This window comes from Balaenoptera borealis, assembly GCF_965194805.1.
Source record: "Balaenoptera borealis genome assembly, chromosome: 1".
NCBI classification, from domain to species: Eukaryota; Metazoa; Chordata; class Mammalia; order Artiodactyla; family Balaenopteridae; genus Balaenoptera; species Balaenoptera borealis.
In genome coordinates this window covers 84,393,079-84,419,419 of record NC_138860.1, presented here as the reverse complement: position 1 = coordinate 84,419,419, position 26,341 = coordinate 84,393,079, and the positions used below count along the sequence as shown (strand labels likewise).

General features: G+C 44.6%; 3 pseudogenes across 3 annotated transcripts in view; 2 read left to right on the top strand and 1 right to left on the bottom strand.

The window, feature by feature from the left end:
- The window catches only part of LOC309607998 (late cornified envelope protein 2A-like), a 366,173-nt pseudogene extending 354,687 nt beyond the window's left edge, over positions 1–11,486 (top strand). The window contains exon 9 of the transcript XR_014249615.1: positions 11,338–11,486. The product of XR_014249615.1 is annotated as a late cornified envelope protein 2A-like (transcript). The remainder of the gene's footprint in view (positions 1–11,337) is intronic.
- LOC309608055 (late cornified envelope protein 2A pseudogene) lies at positions 5,181–5,446 on the bottom strand (annotated as a pseudogene). Its single transcript has one exon. The product of its transcript is annotated as a late cornified envelope protein 2A pseudogene (transcript).
- Positions 11,487–25,029: 13,543 nt separating the features above from the next.
- On the top strand, positions 25,030–25,598 carry LOC309619181 (late cornified envelope protein 3A pseudogene; annotated as a pseudogene). The gene is made up of 2 exons: positions 25,030–25,041; positions 25,225–25,598. The product of its transcript is annotated as a late cornified envelope protein 3A pseudogene (transcript).
- Positions 25,599–26,341: the final 743 nt, after the last annotated feature.

Genomic DNA, 26,341 nt, shown 5'->3' with positions numbered 1-26,341 from the left:
GGACTTAAGTAGGAAGACTGGGACAACCTTTCTTATCTTCTACAATGTTAGATAAGGCATGTTCTCATGATGGTAACAAAGCAGACTGGGCAAGCAGACACTTTTTCCCCAAGCCCCTGCTTATCATGTTTGCTAACACTCCATTGGATAAAACAGTTCTTACCACTGCACAGAAGATCAAGGATCCTAGAAATATATTCCACCCTTTGAAAAGAGGAGCTGCAAAGTCACACAGCAAAAGGCATGGGTATAAAGAGGGGTGAAGAATTGTGGGCCATTAGTGCAATCAATTTAGCACTTATATACACTGGAAATACTATTGCAAAGTAAAGGCATTTTTATAACAAAGGAAAATGGTGATAATTATTAGTAGAATCCAAGGCAGAAGAAAATACTTAAAAGACATTTTTAAGCATATGGAAAATGACCCCACATATTAGCTTAGAGATACAGGAAAGAATAACAAACAAGAAAGATAAACAAACAATAACTCTTAAGTGAATATTGATTATATATAATAATAATAATATTTATATAATCAAATGGAAAATAGATAAAACCACAATAATTAGTAGATATGAACATGTTAATTGCAGTTATTAATGGAAAAATGCAAAAATTCAGCAAGGGTATAGAAGATAGAAAAATGCAATTAACAAATTTGATATTTTTAGCATATTTAAACACAACATCCAACAATGACAGAACTCATATTCTTTTTCAAGTGTACTTGGAACATTTATTTTTTTTATTTTTATTTTTTTAATTTTTGGAACATTTATTAAAACTGACCATATTTTGGATCATAAAAGAGGCCTCAAAAATTACAGAGCATTGAAGTCTTTCTCCTGGAAGTCCTACCTTAAAGTATCATTTGCACAGAAATTCTTAAGTTCTGCTCTGGGGAATCCTATCCAACACCTTTATCTATTCGTAAAGTCTATTATGTAACAAAATGTATCCTAAACTACTGTTAACTGAAAACTCTGAAAAGAGATTTACTAAAAACAAAATGTGAATCATGTTTTGTTTTTTTTTAGATGCATAAACCTTTAACTATGCACATATTTTCTGCAGGTAGAATTATTCCTGTGTCATAAGACACATGCCATACTTTTTCATGTTTTTCATCATGTTAACCACCCTCAGAATTACTCTCATAATTCCAGGATAATAATGGAGAGGGAGTGAAACTGAGCGGGGCCCTGTGGGGCTCCGGATGCAGAGGCCTTTTTTTTGTCCCCCTGAAGCCGAATCCGGTCTCTGTACCCCGACACCAAATTAGATCTCGGAGGCAGAGTTTTGGGCGAAGTAGAAAAGAATAGCTTTATTCCTTTGCCAGGAAAAGGGGGCCACAGCGGACTAATGCCCTCAAAATTGTGCATCCCCACTTGGAGAGGGTAGGGAGAAGTTTTATAGTAATGGTTCAAAGAGGGCGTGATCAGCTCGTGGACATTCTTCTGATTGGTTGGTGGTGAGGTAACCGGGAGTCAGCATCATCAACCTTCTGGTTCCAACCGGTCTGGGGTCTACGCGCGCTTGTGGGCAGCCTGCCATCATGAATCTTAACTTCTCCCACCTGGAGGGGGTTTCACCATCTGCAAAACAGCCCAACGATATCTTTGTGTGTATCCGTAGATGGGGAGCCAGGACCTTGCCCCAAGGCTGCACTATGGTTTCTCTTGACTGTTTGTTTCTCCCTGGTCTGGCATCCCCTCCCTTCCCTGATTATCAACTGCTTGAATCTGCCTATTGGAACTCAGGGAAGGTCATGGAGGCTGAATGAAGCCTATTTCCTGTAATCAAAGAAATGGGGGACACATAAAGGCTTTGTGCCCAGGAGCCCCACAGGGCCCTGCTCGGTATCAAGCCATTTCTTGTAGACAAGACTCCAGCTCCATGACCTTCCCTGAGTTCCAAAGGGCAGATTCAAGTAGTTGCTAATCAAGGGAGGAGCCGCCAAAAAACCACCTGAAGCAAGATTAAAGGGAGCAGAGAAGCTCATCAAGATTAGGAGACCGGGGGTATCCCTGGTGGTGCAGTGGTTGAGAGTCTGCCTGCCGTCCATGCAGGGGACACGGGTTCGAGCCCTGGTCTGGGAGGATCCCACATGCCGCGGAGCAACTAGGCCCGTGCGCCACAACTACTGAGCCTGCACGTCTGGAGCCCATGCTCCGCAACAAGAGAGGCCGCGACAGTGAGAGGCCCGTGCACCGCGATAAAGAGTGGCCCCCGCTCGCCGCAACTGGAGAAAGCTCTCGCACAGAAACGAAGACCCAACACAGCCAAAAATAAGTAAATTAAAATAAATAAATAAATAAAAGGGCTTCCCTGGTGGCGCAGTGGTTAAGAATCCGCCTGCCAATGCAGGGGACACGGGTTCGAGCCCTGGTCCCGGAAGATCCCACGTGCCGCGGAGCGGCTGGGCCCGTGAGCCACGATTGCTGAGCCTGCGCGTCTGGAGCCTGTGCTCCGCAGCAAGAGAGGCCGCGATACTGAGAGGCCCACGCACTGCGATGAAGAGTGGCCTCCACTTGCCGCAACTGGAGAAAGCCCTCGCACAGAAACGAAGACCCAAACACACCCATAAATTAAAAAAAAAAAAAAAAAAAAAAAAAAAAATTAGGAGACCTACCACCTGAGAGGAGATTAAGGGAGTGCAGCCCACCCCCCCTTCACACCCTGATCTTGTCAAAGACCCCACCCTTGAACCATTGCTATAAAAGCCCTCACCAAATCCTCCCGGGTTGGGACACATAGTTTATTCAGGCAGGAGCCCGCAGTGTCCCCCTTTGCCTGGCAAAGTAATAAAGCTATCCTTTTCTACTTCACCCAAAACTCTGCCTCTGACATTGAGATTTGGTTCGGCACTTGTGTACAGAGAGGCTGAGCTTTCAGCATCAGAAGGAAGAAGGGTAATTCTGATAATAATGGAAAGTAAGGAGGAAGAAGGCTATTCAAAGCCCATGGATAGTATGATCAGTGCCAGGAGGCAAATACAAGATGCACTCTGGGATCGGAGTGGGGATATCAATGTTATTATCTAAGTCATGGGATATATGGGGATGATTTATCTATTCTGTTTTTCCATAAGTTACAGCTGTTTTATTTTGACCAAAATTTGTTTTTACAATTTTAAAATTGATCGAAAAAGAAACCTAAATGGTTACCCTTGAGACATGGAAGATCTATTTGTTGAGGTAAGCCCTCAGGCAGGGGGCCACCCCGCTAGCTCAGAAGATACACAGGGGATGTGGCTGGTGGCTGTGGGGAGAGAGGGGAGCAAAGAGCTGCATCATAGGCAAAGCCACCCTGTTTCCGGATCTCTGTCCAGTTTGAGTCTAGAATTTTCTCCACATAGATTCTTCTCAGCCCGGCACTAAGGAGAATTGTCTTTGTTTCCCTCCTGGTACCTGGAACTCCTTTTCCCACATTCTCCTGAGTCCTGAGCCCTTTGCTACCAGGAGGGTTAAGCTAGGGAAGCAAAGGAATGAAAGGAGAGACGAGAGACTCTAGCTAGATCATGGGGGTTGCAGCTGTTCTAACGATTTCTCTTCACCTCTCACCTATTCCCAGCAAGCAGGGAAGACAACGAGGATGGTGACCATCAGCTATGGGAGGCCCGGTTGCCAAGTGAGTCCACATGGAAGCAGGACATTGACCCAGCCCCCTGGTCCAGTCCATTTGGCAACCCAGACGCACTTTTAACAACAAAACAGCAGCAGCAGCAACAGCTAACAACAGCAACAATAGCTGAGATAGCTTCAATAGCTTCATTTTGGGACAAGCACTTCTCTAAGCACATTACATCTATTAACCCTTTTAACTCACGATAACTCTTAAAGGAAGATACTATTATTACTCCATTTTACAGATGAGGAAACTGAGGCTCAGAGAAGTTCACGGAACAGAAAAGAACAAAAGTGACTCCGTGTAGGATCTATTCCTTTAGCTGTAACCCTTGTTCTCTGTCGCCTCATGCTGACTCTGCCCTGAAATATACATGATAGTTCCTTCTCCAGGCTCTGCCTCCCAGGCTTGACCTTGAAAGGTCTTTCATATAGAGGTAAATAGCTGCAGAACAGAGAATAACATTTGTCTTGTTGGAGGTTTGCAGGAAAATCGTGACTAGACCTACGTGGATGGCGGCAGGAACAAAGGACTATCACATCCCCTCCAGGGTCTGGCCGGCACCAAGAAGTCTGCAGCAAGCAGCCACACCCCCTCCACTTTCAGTATAAAAAAAAAAGCCTGAATCTTAACTTGGGTAAGATGGTTCTTTGGGCCACTGCTCGACCATCTTCTCCATCTGCTGGCTTTCCAGATAAAGTTGCTATTCTTTGCCCCCGCATCTTGTCTGTCAGTTTATTGGCCTGTCCTGCAGCAAACAGTAGGAGCTTGGACTCGGTAACTTCCACACACCCAGCAAGTGGCAGGCCTGAGGTTTAAACCCAGGATGTTTGATCCAGAGTCCATGCTACTAACCAACCAGGTGTTGTGCCAGACTGGGCAAAGACATGGAGGCACCTGGACTAACTCATTACTTGGTCCATGTCAATCTGGTATCATGTAATTATTTGTTCAGCACATATTTAGAAAAGAGAATGAGTTCTGTGTTAGGGGGAGGTTCAAGAAAAAGGGTGAATCGCAATTCAGAAAAATTAAGTTCTGCAGTTCGCTCCGTGTACTCTCTTTAGAAGGTCATTTATGACCAAATATTGTGATCAAATAGCACATTCTCACTTTTACCGGCTTCCCCATTTCTTTCAACAACATAAGTTCTCTCCTCTGGACAAGCTCTGATAGGTACACTTTCGTCAGTTTAATTGCACTTCTGGTGATGTTTTCCCATAACTTATAAAACAAAGCCCTGGGAAACTGTCCAGTTACCCACCCCTTAGCCATGCCCTTCCCTTGTCCCAGGCCCCCCAGAGGAGAGACAGCTGGCTGAGGGAGGGCTGAGGGAGTGACCAGGACACGTTCTGAGTAGGAAACAGAAATTTTATTTTTGCAAAGATAATGGAGGAGAGGCAGAAAGTTCTATGTGCAGAAATGCCTGAGTTAGCTTAGGACCTGTCAGTCTCAGGATGTCAGGATGTCCAAGAGGGGGAGTGGGATAAGCGGAAGCAAAAAAGTTGGTGCTTTGTTCATTTGTTCTTCGGAAGTCCTCAGGGCCCAGGTCAGCAGCTGTCCCCAGAGCCTTCACAGCACCTGGTGCCCCCCGAGGGCTCACACTCACAGCAGTCGGGGCTCTGGGGCTGGTGCCGGTGGAAGAGATGGCGCCTGTGGTGGCTCAGGCAGCAATCCCCACCCCAGAGCTGGGACCACAACAGGAAGAGACTGGAGGGCACTTCGGGGGACACTTTGGGGGACATTTAGGGACAGGGCACTTGAGGATGCACTTGGGAGGGGGCTGGCACCTCTGCTGGTTCTGCTGGCAGGACATCTCGGCAGGAGGTCAATCAACCTGCAAGAGGACAATTACATGGTTTTGAAAGGTTAAATCAAGAGCCCTGCTTTCCACCTCCTTTAGCGTCAATCCATGATAAGTACATTCTAGAACACATGGAAAAGCATCGGAAGGAAATAACATAGTCTTTCCTCTAGTTAAAAGTGCATAGATTTAAATCCAGATGTAGTAAACATTTTATTCTCCTTGGCAGCAGGGATTTCTCCGTCCTCACAGTCCTGCCTGCAGTATTCAAGTCTCTGAAGTGCCATGTCTTAACATAAAATAAGCCCCTAATCTCGATCAGGTCGACTAGGCCTTTTATAGCCCAGGGCAGCTTCCAGAGTAGCAAAGTGTTAATGACTTCTTAAGCCACAGTCTTTCCCTCTGCTTCTGAATTTTCTTCCTGCTCAGTGTGGCAGGAATCAAAGACATCATCCTCTTTCCTCAGCCTCCCTCCTTCCTCCCCACCCTCTGCCCTGCTCTTCACCTCTCAGCTGTCAACTCCTCCCCTGTCCTGCTCAGAGCCCCTCTGGCTCCACTTCCCACTCACCCTGGTCACAGGCAGAAGCAGAGAATCGTCCCTGGGGAGTCAGAGCTGATGAGATGCTGGAGCCGGGTTGTCTTGTATAGGCCCCAGGCTTGGCTCCAGGAAGGGCAGGAGGTCGCTCTTGCACAACCAGGCACGTGCTGGATCATTCCTGACACTCCCCTGCCTCCTTGTCCATGTGTCCCAGGAGGCCTTGGGAGCTTCCAGGACCCCCCTCTGGGGCAGGGTCTAAGGGGCTTTACCAGTCACAGTGTCCCACAGGCTGGAACCCTGGAGGGTGGAATTGAGACCCCAAAGGAAACTCTATGTGTCCCCTTGAAACCTCAGGTCAAAGCCACAGTTTGTTCATTTAAAATTTTTTTGTCATTGGGGAAATATTCTATTCCAATTCCCTCCCACAATCCAGGTTGGTGTTTTAGGTCTGCTTTAGGTACATGCTGTTCCCAGGCTGTTTGCTCAAGAGTGCTGAATTGGGAAGAATCATCTCCTTTCACTCATCCTGCCTGGGTCTGACCTTCAGGGGGACTCTTGAGTCTCTGCTTCTCCTTCTGACGTCTCCTAAGAGGCGGTCACGTGGTCTTAATTTCTTTTTGTTGTAAGGACAGTGATGACTGAACTTATTTAGTCAAGACAATGAACACTTGACCTGGTGAGAAGTAGGCAGGCTAAGGAGGTGAGATCTCTGTGACTATAGTCGTGATTCCCGACGCACGCAGCAGTGTGCAGTAGCCTGCAGTAAGCAGCAGCACTGAGCATTAGCTGGAAGTGAGACCTTAGTTCACGGACCAGGAATTGAACCCTGGTTGCCCGGGTTTAAACCAGGACTCCTAACCTCTAGACCACAAAGGTCAGCGGCTAGAGACTAAATTCCCAGTCCTTGCCTGCCTTGACAAGAAAATGCTGACAAGGAGGCGGAAGGTAAAGAGGAAAGTAAAACGTTTATTGGAAAAGCAGAGTACATGTGGAAAGACGCACGAGCAAACTATGCGAGTGAGTGGCGAGCGTCCAGCCTTTGGGAAGTTTAAATCATTTATAAGGGAGCAGTTCTTCTGGGTCTTTGTCTTCCGTCTGGCCAATAGTCTTGTTTTGCCCCCCTGGCTAATTTGACATTACACACATTGCAATTTCATGGTTGTTCCATGCCCTTGACATTGAACATGTGCTACATCAGGTTTCAACCCTAGTCTACCAACATCCCAGCCACATTTCTGTCTTCACACCCAATTCAGAACTATGTAATTATACTATTCTAAATATTTGTACTTATTATAGGCATGCCTTCTTCTAACTGATGTGTAGCTCAATTTACACAAGTAACAAGTGATTTACACTGTTAATTCACACAATTTACACAACACTGCTATTAAGGACCTACAGTTATTATCCACACTTCACTGGTGAGAAAACTGAGGTGGCGCCAAACTTGCCTAAGTTTTCATAACAAGTACCTGGTTCTCAGTGTTCAAACCCAAATAATTAGACTCCAGAGCCTGTGTTTCTAACCAGTACTCTAGAGTTTAACTCAGAAATCCCATATTTATATATATATATATATATATATATATATATATATATATATATATATATATATATATACATGGCATGTGAAATTCGAACAACTTAGGGTAAATTGTTCTCCAAAAGCTAGACTCAGACCAGCTGTTCCCAGATCCTCTGGCTTCATGTAATACTTTCTTCCGGGCTGGTTCTCATCCTGCACAAAGTCTCCATTTCTCATGACCTTCTTTCTTCCTTGTCCTTTTGTCTTTCTTAAATCCACTTTCTCCGTGGGGCTCTCTATTTGCCTACCCCTTCTACTCACAGCCCCTCCCGGGTGTCCTGTGGAAAATTCACATTAATGACAGATGAAGAAAAGAACAGGTTCCTAAGAAGACAAAACAGACGAGGGCACAGGACCAGGGCCAGGGATGCCTTAAATAGGGGACCCACTTCAGGGTTCATTCTGGTTCTAGGAGGGGCAGGAGGTAACACTTATGCATTAAGGGTGCATGCATGGTTATTCCGGACATCCTTATCTCCTGTCTCCCCTCCTTGGAAAGTCACAAGAGACTGCAAGCTGCCCCACCAGATTCTGGTACCCAGAAGTTAGAAGTGATTTCAGTAAGTTTCTAGCCACTGGGCAATGGCTCCAGAGGCTCAGGTCACTTCCCTTCTTAGGAGAGTGTAGGTCACACACTCAACTCCAGGTTTGCTCTGTGACCTGGTGGCTTGGGACTGGAGTTATCTGTTTTCAGTGGGTAGGAGAAGTTGAAATGGGCTGAGATGCATTTTACAGGAAGAAATGCTAAAGTAATTAACCTATTATCTTGTGGTAGATAGAGGAGAGGAATGAATGAAAGGTGTTGTCTGATTGTCTCATATCTGGTGGATAGGACACGTGGTGCCACAAAGAATGTGTGTTGGAGGTGAGTAGGTTTTGTGGTAGAATAGGTTTGAGGACTCAGCAAAACTTCTGCATCTTTAGGTGATGTTTGATGGGATACACCTGAAGATCAGTGACTTTCTTGGGAAAGGGGAGGTGGTTAAAAGGGAGTATCCTAAATAACTCCCAGGTCATTCTTTTAATAACTTTAATTCATTTATCCATTTATCTAATCAATATTCCATGGGCAATTGCTAGACCATCCAGGGAAAGAAACAAGTAGTAAGACCTCATTTAGTCTTCACACTCTGATGATACAATGACTTTGGACCCAAGAATACCTAGAATTCTATGTGCTGGTATCCAAGGCCACGGGACTGATCCCCAACAGTGGCTGGTCATATTGGATCACAAAAGGAAACACAGAGGGACATTTTATCCCCTGAGACAAGCTTCCTGGTGTTTTGAGGCCCCTTCAGCTTTGTAGTCTTCTATCCAACAGTCATCCACACTTCCGTGCTTGTGCCTCACCTTTCAATACATCCACACACATGCTGCACACACACACACACATTCACAAAGGCACAGCCTTTCTCATTCTTTCCTCCATGGTTACTGTCATCTTTGTCAGTGAGGATGAGGAAACCTGGAATGACATTGTTGTCAGGTGATCTGGAATCCCAACCATCTCATTGTGATATCGTGACTCAGGAGAGGCCCAGCCCCAATTCTCATCTCCTTGCGTGCACGTGGCATTTCACAGTGGGCTTCAGAGTATTCACTGGGTTGTTAGTGCCTGGAGGCCACAACGCTGCATGACTTGCCTTTATTCACTTGAGTGTTTGCACAGAATGTGCACTCAACACCTTGTAGGTGATCAAACAGTATCTTTTTGATTAATTGCTATGTTTATATATCCATTTTTTCACTCTTAGTCAGGGGTAGGGGACGATATCTGAGACTAGAAGATGAATAAATTGAAGATGGGCATCTCTTAGGTGATAGAAATTTAAAGATCATATTCTCAGCCTCTAGACAACATGCATATTAAGGAAAGGACTGTCTCCCTTTTTCAAAGCTATATTCCAAGTTTATGCCATAGAGTAAGGTCTCAGTACATGTGTGATGAATTAAGTAATTAATGGACCGATGCATTTAATCCCAAATCATATCATATTCCTTACTCTCCTGCCATTCAGTAAGAGCATTACATGAAACATTTGGTTCCCATTACCCTCTGGATTAGAAATAATTCTGCTCTTAGAACCCTGAAGGTGTAACATACACTTCCAGGAGATTTTTTATTAACCTACCTATATTTTGACATAAAATTTCTGATGGTAGGAACAGAATATTTTTCATCTCTGCCTCTCACATGTCACCTAGGCAAAGTGCCTGGATCCGGCATACAGTATTTTTACAATGGACATTGTTTAAGCATCTTCCTTGTGCTTTCTCATGTACTAAACCTCAAAAATTCAGTGAGGAAGGTACAAATCTGCTCATTTTACAGCTGAGGATTTTTATTGTTTAAATGAAATCTTTGAGGTCACCCAGCTCATAAACAGCAGAGCTGTACTTTGATCCCTGATATCCCGATTTCAATTTGAGAGACGATTTATGGATAATAGAACTGCTGTGTAAAAGAGTTTTGTTTTCTAAGGGAAGGGGTGTAGTCACAATCATCATCACCATCAAAGGAAACTGAGGAAATTACCTTGGTCCTCTAGTGATGCTGTTGGCAGAGACCTGTGGGTTACCAAGGGACATGACCGTCAGGAGTGAGGGGCTGACCAGGAAGGGAGGGGTGTGTGGAGGACTGTATTCTAGAAAGGAAGGAAGTGGTCCCCGAATCAATCCCCCAGAGAAAGGAGCCAGGCCGTGGAAGCAGGGCTCAAAGCCCTTACTCAGGGATTGGATAAAGTGGGATAAAACTCTTCCACAAGGAAGCTGTGCTATGGACCTCTGGTTTCCTCAGAAGTAACCTCCTGAGTCTTTGCCCAGGCACTGGCTCTTTGGGGATCTGCAGTCAGCTCCTCGGGGACTCAGGCTGAGGAAGGCTGTGGCTGGTAAGCCCCTTAGACCCTGCCCCAGAGGAGATCCTAGAAGCACCTAAGGCCTCCTGGGACACAGGGACAAGGAGGCAGGGGAGTGTCAAGAATGACCCAGCACGTGCCTGGTTGTGCAAGAGTGACCTCCTGCCCTTCCTGGAGCCAAGCCTGGGGCCTATACAAGACATCCCAGCTCCAGCATCTCATCAGCTCTGACTCCCCAGGGACAATTCTCTACTCCTGCCTGTGACCAGGGTGAGTGGGAAGTGGAGCAGGACAGGGGAGGAGTTGACAGCTGAGAGGTGAAGAGCAGGGCAGAGAGTGGGGAGGAAAGAGGGAGGCTGAGGAAAGAGGATGATGTCTTTGATTCCTGCCACACTGAGCAGGAAGAAAATTCAGAAGCAGAGGGAAAGACTGTGGCTTAAGAAGTCATTAGCACTTTGCTACTCTGGAAGATGCCCTGGGCTATAAAAAGCGTGTATCTACCTTATCGAGATTAGGGGCTTATTTTATGTTAAGATGATGGCACTTCAGAGACTTGAATACTGCATGCAGGACTGTGAGGACGGAGAAATCCCTGCTGCCAAGGAGAATAAAATGTTTACTACATCTGGATTTAAATTTATGCATTTTTAACTAGAGGAAAGACATATGTTATTTCCTTCAGATGTTTTTCCATGTGTTCTAGAATGTACTTATCATGGATTGACGCTAAAGGAGGTGGAAAGCAGGGCTCTTGATTTAACCTTTCAAAACCATGTAATTATCCTCTTGCAGGTTGATTGACCTCCTGCCGAGATGTCCTGCCAGCAGAACCAGCAGAGGTGCCAGCCCCCTCCCAAGTGCATCCTCAAGTGCCCTGTTCCTAAATGTCCCCCAAAGTGTCCCCCGAAGTGCCCTCCAGTCTCTTCCTGCTCTGGGAGTGAGGACTGCTGCCTGAGCCACCGCAGGCCCCGTCTCTTCCACCAGCGCCAGCCCCAGAGCCCTGACTTCTGTGAGTGTGAGCCCTCGGGGGGCACCAGGTGCTGTGAAAGCTCTGGGGACACCTGCTGACCCAGACCTTGGGTATCACAGAGAAATCTGTAGGAGAAATCTCAAGAGTGGAGCTCTAGAATGAAGCTTCTCCCACTACTATCTCTCTTCATGGGGTTGATAGGGCATAGGAGGTGTCCTGTTCTGATCATCCAAGGTTTATACTGGATCCCGATCTTCCCTTCCTCCTTCCCCTCTCACGACAATAAGTCTCTGTTGCCTACTTATGAAGTGTCCTGGACATTGTCCATTCTTTCATTCTCCTTAAATCTCTTATAGCTCAGCGTCCCTGCAACACACACACATAGGACGCTCTGGTTAAGAGTGGAGTCTGAGAAAGGGTTAAGCCAGAAGAATTTTCCAGAAGGGTAATCATAGAAGAGCAATTGCATAATAGAGCTTCTCGATGGGATTGCCCTGAGCAATCGTGGACTGTGAGCCCTGGGTTCTCCCATGAGCTCAGCAGAAGGGCCTGGGGGCCCCCGGGGCTGAGTACTTTGAACCACGGGCAGCCTAGTCAGTTTAATCTACCATGCTGCACCTAAATTATTGTAGATTTTCCGCATGCCATGACAACAGCATTTGAAAATTATTTGGAATTCAAGTAGATGGAGAAAGGTGTATTTAACAGAACTCCTTCCATTTGATTTAAAATGCTTGGCATGAGAATTGGAACCTGGAGGGACAAGCCTCAATGGTAACTCCTTGCCACTCAACTGCCTTTGTGGAGGGTGTCTGCCTCATTCTTGTCTTCATTCATGCCCCAGCCGCTCCTTTAAACAAATGTTACATAAATGTTTAAGTGATCTAGGCTGAAGGGGCCCGGCAGTCTGAGCCTGCCCAGTCCCCCTGGCTCAGTCCACGGCTAAGAGAGACAGAGAGTGGCCTGAGGGTCACGGGGTGTGAAACTGGGGTCGGGGCCTCTGTCCCACTCTCGTTTCTGCCACCTGGCTCACTGCTGAGGTTCAGACAAATTGGACCATCAAAATGTAATGCTTTTATGCTTCAAAGGACGCTCTCAAGAAAGTGAACAGACAGCCCACGGAATGGGAGGAAGTGCTTGTAAATCATAAATCTGACAAGAGATTATATACAGAATACATAAAGACCTCAGCAACTCAATAATAAAAAGGACGTATAACCCAATTAAAAATGGACAAGGCTCTGAACAGACATTTCTCCCAGAAGATATATAAATGGCACATGAAAACATGTTCAACGTAATTAGTTATCAAGTAATGCAAATCAAAACCAGAATGAAATTCCACTTCACACCTACTTGGATGACTGTAATAAAAAAATACAAAAATAACAAGGGTTCACAAGGCTTTGAAGAAATTGGAACCCTCATACACTGCTGGCATGGACACGAAATGGTGCATGCAACCATTCTGGAAGACAGTTTTGTAGTTCCTCCAAATGTGAACCATGCGGTTACCATGTTATCCTGCAGCTCCACTCCTGGATTTATCTCCAAGAAAATGAGAACACACGTGCACATAAAAACCTGTACAAAAATGTTCATAGCAGTTCTATTTTTAACTGTTCAGGATCCTCCATACTGCTTTTCCTAGTGAGTACACCATTTTACACTCCCACTGACAGTGTGTATGGGTTCCAGTTTTTTTACACCCTCCCCAAAACTTATCTTAAATTTTTTTTGTAGTAACCATCCTAACATACGTTTTTCTATTTCTGTAAAAATGCCATTGAAGTTTGGATGGAGATAAGAACTACCATATGATCCAGCAATCTCACTTCTGGGTATATATCCAAAAAGATTGAAATGAGGATCTTGAAGAGATATCTGCACTCCCATGTTCACTGCAGCATTATTCCCAACAGCCAAGATACAAAAAACAACCTAAATGTCCTTTGACCAATAAAAGGATAAAGTAAATGTGGTATGCATATACAATGGGATGTGGCACATATATACAATGGAATATTACTCAGCCATAAAAAGAAACGAAATTGAGATATTTGTAGTGAGGTGGTTGGACCTAGAGTCTGTCATACGGCATGAAGTAAGTCAGAAAGAGAAAAAAAAATACTGTATTTTAACACATATATGTGGAATCTAAAGAAAAAAATGGTTCTGATGAACTTAGGGGCAGGACAGGAATAAAGACACAGATGTAGAGAATGGACTTGAGGACACGGGGAGGGGGAAGGGTAAGCTGGGATGAAGTGAGAGAGTAATACTGACATATATACTCTACCAAATGTAAAATAGATAGCTAGTGGGAAGCAGCTGCATAGCACAGAGAGATCAGCTCCGTGCTTTGCAACCACCTAGATGGGTGGGATAAGGAGGGTGGGAGGGAGATGTAAGAGGGAGGGGATATGGGGATATATGTATGCATGTAGCTGATTCACTTTGTTATACAGCAGAAACTGACACAACACTGTAAAGCAATTATACTCCAATAAAGATGTTAAAAAAAAAAAGAAGACTGAACAGGTGGATGGGCAAGCCCTTTACAACAGAAGAAATTCATGCAGTAAATGAGTGTAAAATGAGATGCCAAACATCATAGGTATTTGGAGAACTACAAGTTAAATAAACAGTTTGATATCATTTTTGCCCTTCAATTCAGCAAATATGAAAAACAACAGTTTTATATTATTAAATACCAACTGAGTTTGAGAAAGAGATATTACTATAGACTATGGTGGGAGTGTCAGTTGTCATCTGGTCACTGGAGGTAAAATTTCCATAAATATTACAACAAAAAAAATGACATACTCTCTGTCTCAACAATTTTAAAATTTTGTATCTTAACTAGTCAAACACTTGCATGTGCACACAAGGACACTCATTAAGTAGGTCGACAGCAATATTTATTGTTAGGGAAAAATCAATTATTGTCTAAATATCCAACATTAAGAGAATAGACACACAAACACTGACATCTTGTTTAAGGTATATGAGGAAAGGAAAGGAGGAGAGGGTACAACTGCCAAGGCTCTGACCTTCCGTGAACATGCCCTTTACCACCACCAGGTGATGGCAGCACCCATGGAGGCAAGAGTGGGCTTGGCTAAGGGGCCATTAGTCAAGAGCTTGACTCACATTAGGTCACTTCTGGCACCAACATCACCATCACCATCAGCAACACCATCAATAGCTGTGGCACAGACAAACTTATAAGTTAACATCTAACTGGCATAACTTGCTTTCTAAATATGCTCTTCCTGTAATCACAATAGAAAGCTCTTTCCTTCTTTTATTGTTTATCTATTAATCAGATATGCCCTGGAGACCTCATATGAGGTAGGCATTGTATATTGAATATGAAGTTTTTAGACCAGTGAAAGAAGTGATATTAATTATATCACTTATATATCAGGATGGTGTATAAAAGCTCTTCACAAGGTATCTAAGTTAGTCTGAGGTCAGGGAAGGTCTGAAAGGAGTTGGATACCCAGGTCCATTTACAGAAACTTCCTTCTTTATGTGAGAGCGGCTGAATTTTCTGCCACAGTGTTACCTGGGGCTTCTTGGGCTCCTTTTGTGATGAGAAGCTCCTTTATTTATCTGCCTCTTCTGTATACAGTATGAGCTCTGGCATGTCTGTATTTGTATCGTACCTTGTTTTTGTTTGTGTGTCTGTGTTAGAAATTCAGTTTGACTTGAATTGAGTTTGGCTGAAATAACAGTGCTTAAATAAACTAGAGGATTAAATTTATTTCACATCCTGAACATCTGCAGGGATTAGCCCAGGGCGACTTGGTAGTTCCATGATGTCCTCAAGGACCTGGGCACCTTTTCCTTTGCTCCTTCTCCATCCTTAGCTCTGGCTTCCATCCACAACACTGCCAATGCACAGGCTGCTGGGCTCCAACCATGATATCTGGGTCTCAGGCAGAAAGAAGAAAAGAGATGTAATAAAAGGCTACCACCAGGTCGGTGAGCCCCTTCACTGAGCTTTCTTAAAGCTCCACCTTTAGACATTTTCATAGTTTTCCTCAATTACAGAGAAAGCCAAGTCAGTGGTTTCCCTCCCCCACCCAGGGAGCGCTCACAGCATCCCCCAAATGCAGTGCACACCCCGTTCAGAGCCACACCTTTGGAAACTCCCAAGGTGATGGCCAAATCCATTTTTCCACCTCACCCCCGGAAACTGGCACCTCCTCATGTCTGGACCCATGGAGGTGGCATCGTAGGTATGAGTTTCCTCGCTTTCTGTGGTGAAGATCACAGGTGTTATTCTGTCCTATACAATGACGCACACCCAGGACACGCTGCTTCTAGATACCCAGAGGTCCAGCCACTTTTTCCTACAAAGTCATACTGTGATCGAAACTGCTAGTTGCCCCCAGTAGTCACTCCCTCCTCTTCCTTAACTTTAGAACATCCATATTATCCAAAACAGCCACGAGCCCGGTGGGGGGAGGAGGACGGCTACAAAAGTGGAGAGCTCGGCGTTTCCACGTCCCCTTCTTCCCCCATCACTGCTGCTGGGTACGGGGCGCCTGGCCCTGGCAGCCTCCCACGGGCTGCCGAAGAGGGACGCAGAGTCTTAGAGCCCCAGGTGCAGGGTTGAGCAGAGCAGGGACTGGGGAGGAGCTGAGGGTAGGACAGCCTGGGAGCTGTGGGGACCGCAAGCAGAGACGCGGCTGGGCCTCGGGGCAGATAGACATTTCCCCAGGAGCGAAGTAAGGGACCAGGGCATCTTTGATTTCTTAGCATAACATGGACCTGAGCAAAAAGCTCCTGATGCCAGGATCTGGGAATCTCCTCTCCTGAATACACTGTGGGACCCTGGCCTGAGGAAGCAGGTGACTTTCTGAAGCTCAACTACAATGTTGGTCCAAGAGGAGCTCCGGCTGTCCCCATGGCCTCCTTAGTGGAGACAGCGAGGAGCCAGGGGAGTGCTGACAGGGACCTGGCACAAATAGGTTGTGCAAGGGGCCCCTCCTGCTCCTATCAGAGCCTAGGGGCTCATCCTGGAATCCCCGCATCCCCTGAGGGCATGCCCAGACCGGTCTTGTCATTTGTGTCAACTCCTCACAGACGAGTGGACAGTCAGGAGTGAGCCAGGGTGAAGGTGATGTGAGAGCTCGCAGGGGGACTGTGAGCCGGAGGAGGGGCGGCTGGGGAGGCACCAGCGGAGAAAGAGGCTGGGGGCCTGGAAGGAGAAGCTTGGCAGATAAAGGAAAGAATGAGAGCTAATTAAAAAATGTATAGAACTCAAATGGAAAACTGATGAATTCATAAAAGTGCTAAGAAAAGATCAAGATTAAAAAAAAATCAATTACATGGGACTGAGTGAACTGATGAGGATGATTATAATTTTTGTGACTTTCTGTTTGAATAAAAAAATAAATCCCACAAGAACTCAGAGGCAAAAAATATACAAATCAATTTTCACTGCAAAGTAAAGGACCTGTTACAGTGGAGGATTACTGGACTGAATGTCAATATTATGATATAGTATGAGTGTGTTTCGTGTTTGGTAATTGCAATCATTGTTGCTTTTGTTGTGGTCATCCATTTACAAAAAAAAAAAAAAAATGTATAGAGACAATACCATAGGCTGGATGTATCTGGAAAATTTTGGACTCTGTGGTAGGTAACAGGGAAGAGCTAATTCGGACTCCACATTGGATCTGTTTCTTTGATTTTAACCTTTGCTTTTCGTTGCTTTTGTTATTATAATCATACATAATGGCCTGCCTCATGGAACCCTGCCCATCTGTGAGTGGCTGCAAGAAAACGAAACTAACACATCTCCTCATGGAGGCTGGCCATTCCAGGAGATGTTTTGCAAGACTGATGGCCCTTTTACTTCACTTCCTCACCACCTCGCCCCCTCTATAAAAGAAACTGGCATCTAGACACTAGCCCACCATCTTCTCAGTCTGCCGGATTTCCAAATAAAGTCATATTCTTTGCCTCAACACCTGGTCTCCGAATCATTGGCCTGTTGTGTGGCGAGCAGAGCGAGCTTGGACTTGGTCCCAGTAGGCTGACTGAATCTCAGTAGCAATGTTCTGCTGGCAGATGAGAGTCCCCTGCCCCAGGTGGAGTTGCTGTCAGTGGGAGCTCAGTGCACAACTTCTGAGTATCATGCTCTGTGGTCAGGCTCCCCGTGGACCCAGTGTCACACCGCTTTGTGCCTCCCCACCATCTGCCTCTGCCTAGAGGACCAGAGCTGCTCTGTGCCTGTCCTGCCACTCACAGGGGAGCTTCTTCATGTCTCAGCTGGACAGTGAAGAACTTGTAGGTGATTTCTCCTCCTTCATCCCATTTTTAACCAGTTCTCTGGGTAATTAGGGATGGGGAACCTAAGAAAGAAGGCCACCTCCTGAAGAAGCAGGGAGCCTCTGTCATACTTTATGGTCCCTTTCATTAGCTTTGAGCTGAAACTATCTGCTCCTGAGGAAATTTCAGAGACCTAAATAAAAGCTTTTGTAATGAGAAATCAAAACATCATAAATCCCTCAAGCTCACTATGGACCTTCACATTTTTTAAAAGAAATATAGTCACCCAATGCTAATTTCTTTTCTTTCCCTTTTTTTCTGAATGCCAATTTTCTAAAAGCCAAATTTTTGCTTACAGATTAGCTCTAGGTGAGTTGCCCACAAGATATATTTGTGTGTTTTTTTGTGAATTGCTAGTTGAAAAATTAGCTTGCTTCCATCTATATTAATGCCTTCTATGATCATTTTTAGGGTTAGATATATATTTGTGAACTAATTGAAATTCAAAACTTTTCTCTCCATCATTGCTATAAAATATTCAGCAGATAACTGTTCCAAAAAAATGAAAAAGGAAGCAGGAGCTCATGATGGGGAAGAAAACACATGGTCAGAGAGTGAGACCAAAGCACTGGCCTGGGCAGGCAGGAGGAAGTCTCAGGTACTGTGACCCAGGTGAGGTGGGAGAGGAAAGACCCCACATGACGACTGGAAAGGGACCATCAGAGGGACACAGAGGAGCCGAGGGAATGGGGAGGACCGTGCTGAAATCAGGGGGAGGATAGTGCATTCCAGATGAAGGCAGGGTCAATGAAAAGCTACCCAAAACAGAGATTTTTATGTAGAGGATTGGGATTTAGAGTCAGGAAGATTAGAAAGAACTTTAAGGACAGAGGAAGCACATGGCTATCAGCCCAGGAGCCCTCTCACTTCTGTCGCCTGGATGAGGGTCACCTGGATGAGGGTCACCTGGATGAGGGAAATGGCCAACGGACTGGCCTCGCTCCTGCAGGAATTTCCCTCCAAATAATCCTCTTCCCTGTCAGAGAAGCCTCGTGTGTGTGTGTGTGTGTGTGTGTGTGTGTGTGTGTCTGTGTGTGTGTCTGTGCGTGTGTTTAAATGTGAATGTTCATTTTGTTTTATTATGAAAAGAAAATGTGTTTTTGTGGAAACCTGGAAAATATGTAGACTGGAAAATACAAATAATCAGCAATCATGGCCACCGTTAACTCTAGGGATTATTGTTCTTTCTCTATTTGCACTTTTATATATCTTTGCTTATAAGATGAATGCAATATTTTATCTTGCTCTGTTCACTGATTTTATATAAGCAGCAGTTTTTATTCCTGTAAAACATGAGAGAAACTTAGTTTCAAATCTTAACCAATTTTCCTCCAGGAAGTCATACAAAGCAAAAAGGAGCACAGGACACATATGCATAGATACATACACACAGAGACATACACACTACATCTTCAGTGAATCTGGGATACAGAGGAATCCTGCAGCCTCTGAATGATGTGTGGGTATGGCCAAGGTGAGGGTCTCACACATCCTGCACGGGCAGCTGTGGATGGGGCCATGGAGAATAGCAAGGGCACAGGCACTTAGCAATGGCAAGTCTCAGGAATAACCTGCCAATACTCACTGCCAGGAGAGAGCTCTACCCTGAGTGGGAACACTTATGAACAGGACTAAGATAAAACTGGGGGTGTCTGCGGGACACTGAATTACTCATGGCAGATTGGAGTGGCAGATCTCAGGAAGCAGCATCTTAGCAAAGGGAGTGGAGCCCCTTGGAATGCAGAGGTAGGTCCCCTGGTGGCAGAGGCCAGTGGAGATACGGAGCTGAGGAGTGGGTGGGGGTCACAGGGCTGGCTTGAGACCTCCCCTGAACCACATTGTGTCCTGAGAGTCCAGGTGAAATGACTACCTGTCTTTCACTGTAGCAACAGAAGGGGGAACCCTTGAGCAGAGAAACCTGGAAAACGATCCGCCAAGTCCTTCCCCACCTCTACTGCCTCCACAGGAACCTCCTGCTAAAAGTTGGTCCGGGAAAATCCAACTTTGCAGACGTGTAACAAAAAGACATAAACAAAGAAACCATAAGACATCATTAAATGGTGTGGAAAATTGCACTGAAATTCATTCTTGCAAAAACACACAGGAGACAAATGATGCAGCAAAGAAGATGGAAAGAATAACCTCTCATCTGAACATGAATATTACAATTTTCATGGAACAATTGAAGTTATGAAGAAAGGCCACAAATAATAAAAACAAATATTTGTTTACTAAGAACCTAACATGAGACAGATCCTGGTTGTGAACGTGGAGCTTTTAGTTGACCTGTGCCTGAGTCTTAGTTTACAAAGGTGACGACATGGAGGGGTCGATGCAATTGGAAATGTTTATCACTTACATTTCCAAAGAGAAGGAGGTACATCATGTCTCACAGGGCCACATGGGGGTGCGCTGGGTTTTGGGGGCAGCAGCAGGAGTGATGGGAAAACAGAGGTCACAGCCTTTACTGTGTTTTCCATGGGAAAGGAAAGACAGGGCAGGAGAAACAGTTTAGGACTGGCTAGTTTGAATAATTCCAGAGGGCTTTGGGGAATAGGGGCTGTCTCTAGTTGCCTGGTGCCTGGCCCTGGGATGGTTTAGGGGAAGGGAAATACTGGCTTGGTGTATGAGAGTTAGAAAGGAGGTGGGGTATAGACTTGGGATTGGTTGGTTTGATAGGAAACGTGGAATTAGCTATCTCTGGGAGGGATAGTCTCTCCCCAGCCCTCAGTGGTCCCTAAAGATGTCAAAACATTGCAAATATAGGAAACAAAAAATATGATTATTACAATAGTTTACTAGGAAAGACAGACAATTAAACAAGCAGTTACAGTAACTCATGTTATGGGTGAACAAACTGGGGGACCTAAGTTAGTTTGGATGTCAGGAAAGATGTAGAAAGAATAGGATGCTCCATTTTCCTAAATATTTATTGTTCCTTTGACTTCTGTTTTGTGAATTTTCTTTTTTAAAAAATAATGCCGATTTGTCTTTAAGCTCTTAGTGTTTTCTTATTGATCACATTAGATTTTGAAAGTTACTAACTCAAGTAATTTTGTCATTTATATTCCCAAGAAAAGATACAAATTGTGATTGGGGTTTTATTAATTATGTAGATTATTGTTTCTTTTGAAGAGAATGGTATGATTCTTCATAATTCAACTCTTCTGTAGGCCACTTTGTAGTTTTGTTCATCTGGGTTCTGAATAATTTTTATTCAGGTGATTTCTAAATATTTCATGTTTAGTGGCTGTTACATACAGGGACATTTCTGCTCATGAATTCAACTCAGAGTTTGTTAATATATAGCATGTGGTCAATTCAGAGAATTTTCTTACTAGTTCTAATCACTTGCAAATCAATTTTTTAATTTTCTAACTCTGTAATCATCTTGTTTGCAAATGATGATAGTTTTTGACATCTTTATATATATATATATATACACACACACACACTTATGTACATATGTATCTGACATATATTTTGTGTTATTTAATTTGTAAGAATTTTAGGACAAAACTAATTTAGAATGATGATTGGTGCATTACAACTTTTGTTCATTTGCAGCAAATTGTTTTCGTCATCCCATTGATACTCCTTTTACTCTAAATTTTCTAAGATCTTTTTATTGAGATCTAAGATTGAATGTTATTAAATTCTTTTTCAGAATTTATTGGGACAGTTATGTGTATATTTTTCTGACTGACATTTGAGGCCTTTAAACGATAGATTCTTTGAGCTTGGAAAGAGCACAACTAAAGGACCTGAGGTGTGGAGAGGTGATGTCACTGACTCAAAGTCACGAGTGAAGGTAGCGGTAAGGTTGGGACTAGAACTCAACCCTTCCACTCAGAGATACGGCTTCCAACTGCATATAGAAGGAGACAAACTTACTAAAAATTCCTGAGTTATGAGTTAGTTATGGTCTATGCCCACATTTTACCTTCTCAGTTTCCCTTCCTCATCGGGCCCATCGAAAACCTCAACAGAGGTCACATCAGAGATCTCATTGTTGCCCCTGAGTTCATCCTGTTGGAAGACTCTGCCTCCTGATTCTACATCTTTCCCAGGGTCTCTAACTGGACAGTATTGTGCAACGTCTGGAACAAGCATGTATGCAAGTTGTCACAGTGGGTGTTCTTATTATTTTTTCCTTCCCATTAATTATTTTGTTTATGAAGCTTAATTGTGAGAGCTTTATTTGAATGGCAAAGGTTTAAATAAAACTATATCTAACATATAATTGAGAGTGTGTTGAGCATTAATGTTTTTGTGAATTGAAAAAAAAAGACTGCTACCTGTTCCTTTTCTTAAAAACCAGAACACTTCTTTGTACACCTCTCATGCTGATCTCCTACAGGAACAGAGTGTGACAACTATTGCTTTCGTTCTTGTACACCCTCCACTATCCAGTGGCTGCCTTGCCTCTCCCATGAGCCTTAACGAATTTCTTCATCTAACAAGGATCTCTTCCTCTATGTCTAGAGTGATCAACAGCTTTTATCTCTGGCTGTACATTATAATCAGCTGGGTATCTTTTTAAAAATATTGATGTGGAACCCTATTCTCAGATATTCAGAATCAGTGGTGTCCTGGCATCATTTTTAAAGGCTGCCTACTGAGAAACGCTGGTGCAGACTCTTGAATTTGGCTTCAGCCATGCCCCGTCTACTGTTTCTTTTGTGCTGATGGTCAGCATTACTATCTAACTTCTCAGGTGTTTCTGCTTCTCTCTCCAATTTGACTGTGAACTCTTTGAGTGCAGGGGCTAAGATTTGTTTGTCAGTATTTTTCACAGGACTGGGGCAGAGTTGGTCACAGATTAAAGGCCCAGATGTGGGTGAGATTGTTATGATAACTGTTTCCTGTAGCCCATGACTTCATCCCTGTTTCCATGAGACGCTCGTGTGAGTTTTGGATGCCTTGAGATTGGGACATTGTATTAGTGGAGAGAGATGGGGCAACAGGAGGACATTCCTAGAGAGATACTTGCCAGGAAACTCTTTTCCCATCCCTATCCCAACTCATGCATTCTGAGTTAGTAGCCAAACTTACCACAAAGGCATTTAGTTCCTGGTTCTTGAAGGGAGGGAATGCAAGCTTGAAATTTAGTCATTTTCCTCATCCTTGTTATCAAATTCATCATCAACACCAACAGCAGCTTTGTCATCATTAGGCATCTATTTTCTATAGTAGATGTTTCTAGAAGTGCCTTGTGAGGAGGTACATAAATAAGTATATCTTATGAAAAGAGTTGGATACCACAGGGAACTTTCCATAAGTGGGAACACCCAACATTAAATTTTCTCATCCTAGGTGTCTATGATCTGGGGTAGAAGGAAAGGTTTTGTTTCTGTGCAGTTTCTTGCTTTTTTTTTTTTTTTTTTTTGGTTTTATTTTTTTAATTATGGAAAGAATTCCTTATGTACACTAATTTTCTTGCATGTTAAGAAAACTCACTTGTTTTCTTATTGGTTACCACAGTGTAGGTGTGCCCATGTCTCTGTGTGTGAATATGTTGAGTGTGTGTATGCGTGTGTGCACATGTGCACATAGAAAGAGAGAAACATATTGAAGGAGAAAAAGGGAGGGAGAGAGAGAGATGGTGTGGGAGGAAAGGATGGGAGGGAGAGAGACTTCTCAGAAATATTACAAGTCAGTAGAAGTATAGACAGGGCTACCAAGCCTCTCATTGTGCATTCCATGAGACAGGGCAGAATTAAAGCACAACATCAACCAAAGTCAACACTCCATACGTAAGACCATTTTATAGCCCCAACTCCACAGGCTAACCCAAGTACAATTACAAACATGCTAGCCTTTGAGATCCAACATGAGGGATTCTTAGACTAGCTGCTCTGTAAAAGATTTTGGTGCACTGTTTGAGGGAACCTATTCCCATACACAGGTTCATGGACTTGACCTAATTAAAAGTAAGGGCAATGTTTACCCCATCAGGAGTGGACTGAAACCTGGAACGTGGTATGTTGGTAAAGTTTAACAATGGGATATCTGGGAAAAAAGAGAGGTGAATTGTTGCCAATTTCAATGATCTAAATAGTCCCATCATGTCAGATTTCAAGCTACTAAAATGATGACATTGAATGCAGAGTTAAGAAGAGATGCACACTAGTTGGCTGTCCAGTTCACCACTGGACTTGGGTTACCAGACCAAACATGACTGGACTCATTGGGAAGAAGAACTTCACGGCACCTAGTAGACCTTGCTAAAAGCTGCTGGAGCCCAAAGCAAAGGTAGGTCTAGACCCCATGTGACCAAAAGACTCTTTCTCAGGGAGGGACAAGAGCAAGTTCAAGACAGAGGGTGGAAAGAAGGGCACTCAAGACTTCTCAAGAAAAAGAATTTTGGGGGCCACAGCACTAGAACCCTCTATCTAGAGGCCATGGGTTCCCCAAACCTTGGGCCATAGCCGAGGGAAAGGGTATGATTTACAGAATGCCACATATAGAACTGCTCCCCCAAAGCCCTGACTCTAAACTGGGAGTGGGACCCCCAGCTCAGTGTGGAAAGAACAAAGCGGAGGGGGAATGTCAGGAAGAACCTGCACGTGCTTCACTTTTTCAACAGCCACATCCTGCTCCTTCCAGAAGCATAGCTCACCTGAGCCCAGCCCTGGAGCCCATGTAAATTGTGTCCCTGCAGTTGGGACACATCCTTGGGTCCCTCCTCTGCTTGGCCTCCTCAGGGACGTGTCTATGGCTGCCTCAGACCAGGGTGAGTACTTTTCTAGAACCCAGGGGGTGGGGTGATGAACAGGATGGAGGTGAGACTGGAGAGTGCCTCTGGACAGAGATAGAGTGGACTGTGGAGGAGGGGGACAAAGTGGTGGACAAGGAGAGAGGGTCGGGACTAATGTTTGCTCTAAACCAAGCAGGAACCACCTGGGAAGTGTTGTCCCTGTGATCAGATACGGGGGTGATAAGTGACCTAGGACAGCTACAGTACTGCAATGAGTGCGCTGCTGGTGCTGAGCCCATTGCTCTAAGGGAAGCTTTCCCTGACTCTGCAGATCACAAATTTATTATACAGATGTATATATACATATATATGTACTCTCTCTCTCTCTCTCTCTATATATATATATATCAGGACATGACAGCTCTTCTACCAATTCCTGCAAAACATTTCTAGATAGATTCAAGTAGTTAGAATTGCAAAGGACTTAACATGTCTTCGAAATGACATGAGATATCCATTCTAGTATTTCAAACAGTGCTTGATTTCTTAGTTCAGCAGTCATTTATTAACCACATAAGAATCAAGAACCGCGGATGACCTTACAGGTACAAAAGTGGAGAAGTCATACTCATTGTCTCAAAGAGGTTTCTGTCACTGTGCATATTCTAGATATCTCTCCCCAACTTTGGGGAAGGATTTCAAACTAAGGAAAAATGGAATGTCTCTGGATCTTAAGTTTCTGGATCTGTTTCTATTTTGTCATTCAGATTTACTGAAATCCCACCAAGACGTCCTGTCAGCACAACCAGCAGCAGTGCCAACCCCCTCCCAAGTGCCTCCCAAAGAGTCCCACCCCTGAAGGTCCCCCCAAGTGTCCCCCCAAGTGCCCAGACCCCTGCCCACCTCCAGCCTCTTCCTGCTGTGGCCCCAGCTGTGGGCATTGCTGAAGCTCCAGGGCTGGGGGCTGCTGCCTGAGCCGCCACAGGCCCCGCAGGTCCCACCGCCGCAGACACCACAGCCCTGACTGCTGCAGCCAGGCCTCGGGGGGCTCCGGGTGCTGCGGAGGGGGGAGCGGTCAGTCCTCTGGAGGCTGCTGCTGCTGAAGTGGACCCTGAGCTAAGAAGTGCAGATTTGTGTGCAGTACACTGCCGAGGACCTTGTCTTTCTCCTCCTTCACTTGCTTCTGGGTCTGAGATGTCCAGCAGAACACTCTGAACCTGCAAAGACAGTGTGCATCCTCCCTGGGGTCCAGAAACTCAAATCCTATCTTGAATCCCCATCCATGGCCTTAGAATCCATCTCTGTGTCTACCCTCACATCCTCAGTAGATAGCCCTTAAGTCACTTGTTGTGGTATTTTCTTACAGTGTGTTCTCTGATGTAAAACAATAAGACTGGAGTTTGAGCAGCATTTTTGTCTTGAGTTGCCATTGTTCTCCCCTACCCTGTCCTCTGCTGCCAGTGGCCTTGAACCTCAGTGGCCAGAGGGGCACTCTGGCCTAAAATGGGGTGAGTGATGGTGAGAGCATGAAAGACACAAATGCTCCTAACTCTGTTTTGTCCTATGTCATCTGGGTCCTGAAGCAGCATTGATGGACCAAGTTTCAAATGCCTCTTCGTAAACATAAATTCTTGTTTTCCTGGCCACCTTCAAGGCCCTAACCCGGTCCCTCCATCATGTTCCTCCTCTTCTCTATACTCATTCTGCTACTCTTGACCCACATCACCAAGGCATTCTTCCTGCCACACACACACACACACACACACACACACACACACACACGATAGAAAAAGAAAAGAAAAAATGAATCAATAAATAAAAGAAAAATTAAACATGTTTTGAAAATCCATGTTTCCTATCCACCACTTCTGTAATCAGTTTGGTCTCAGGCACATTTGGGTGTGA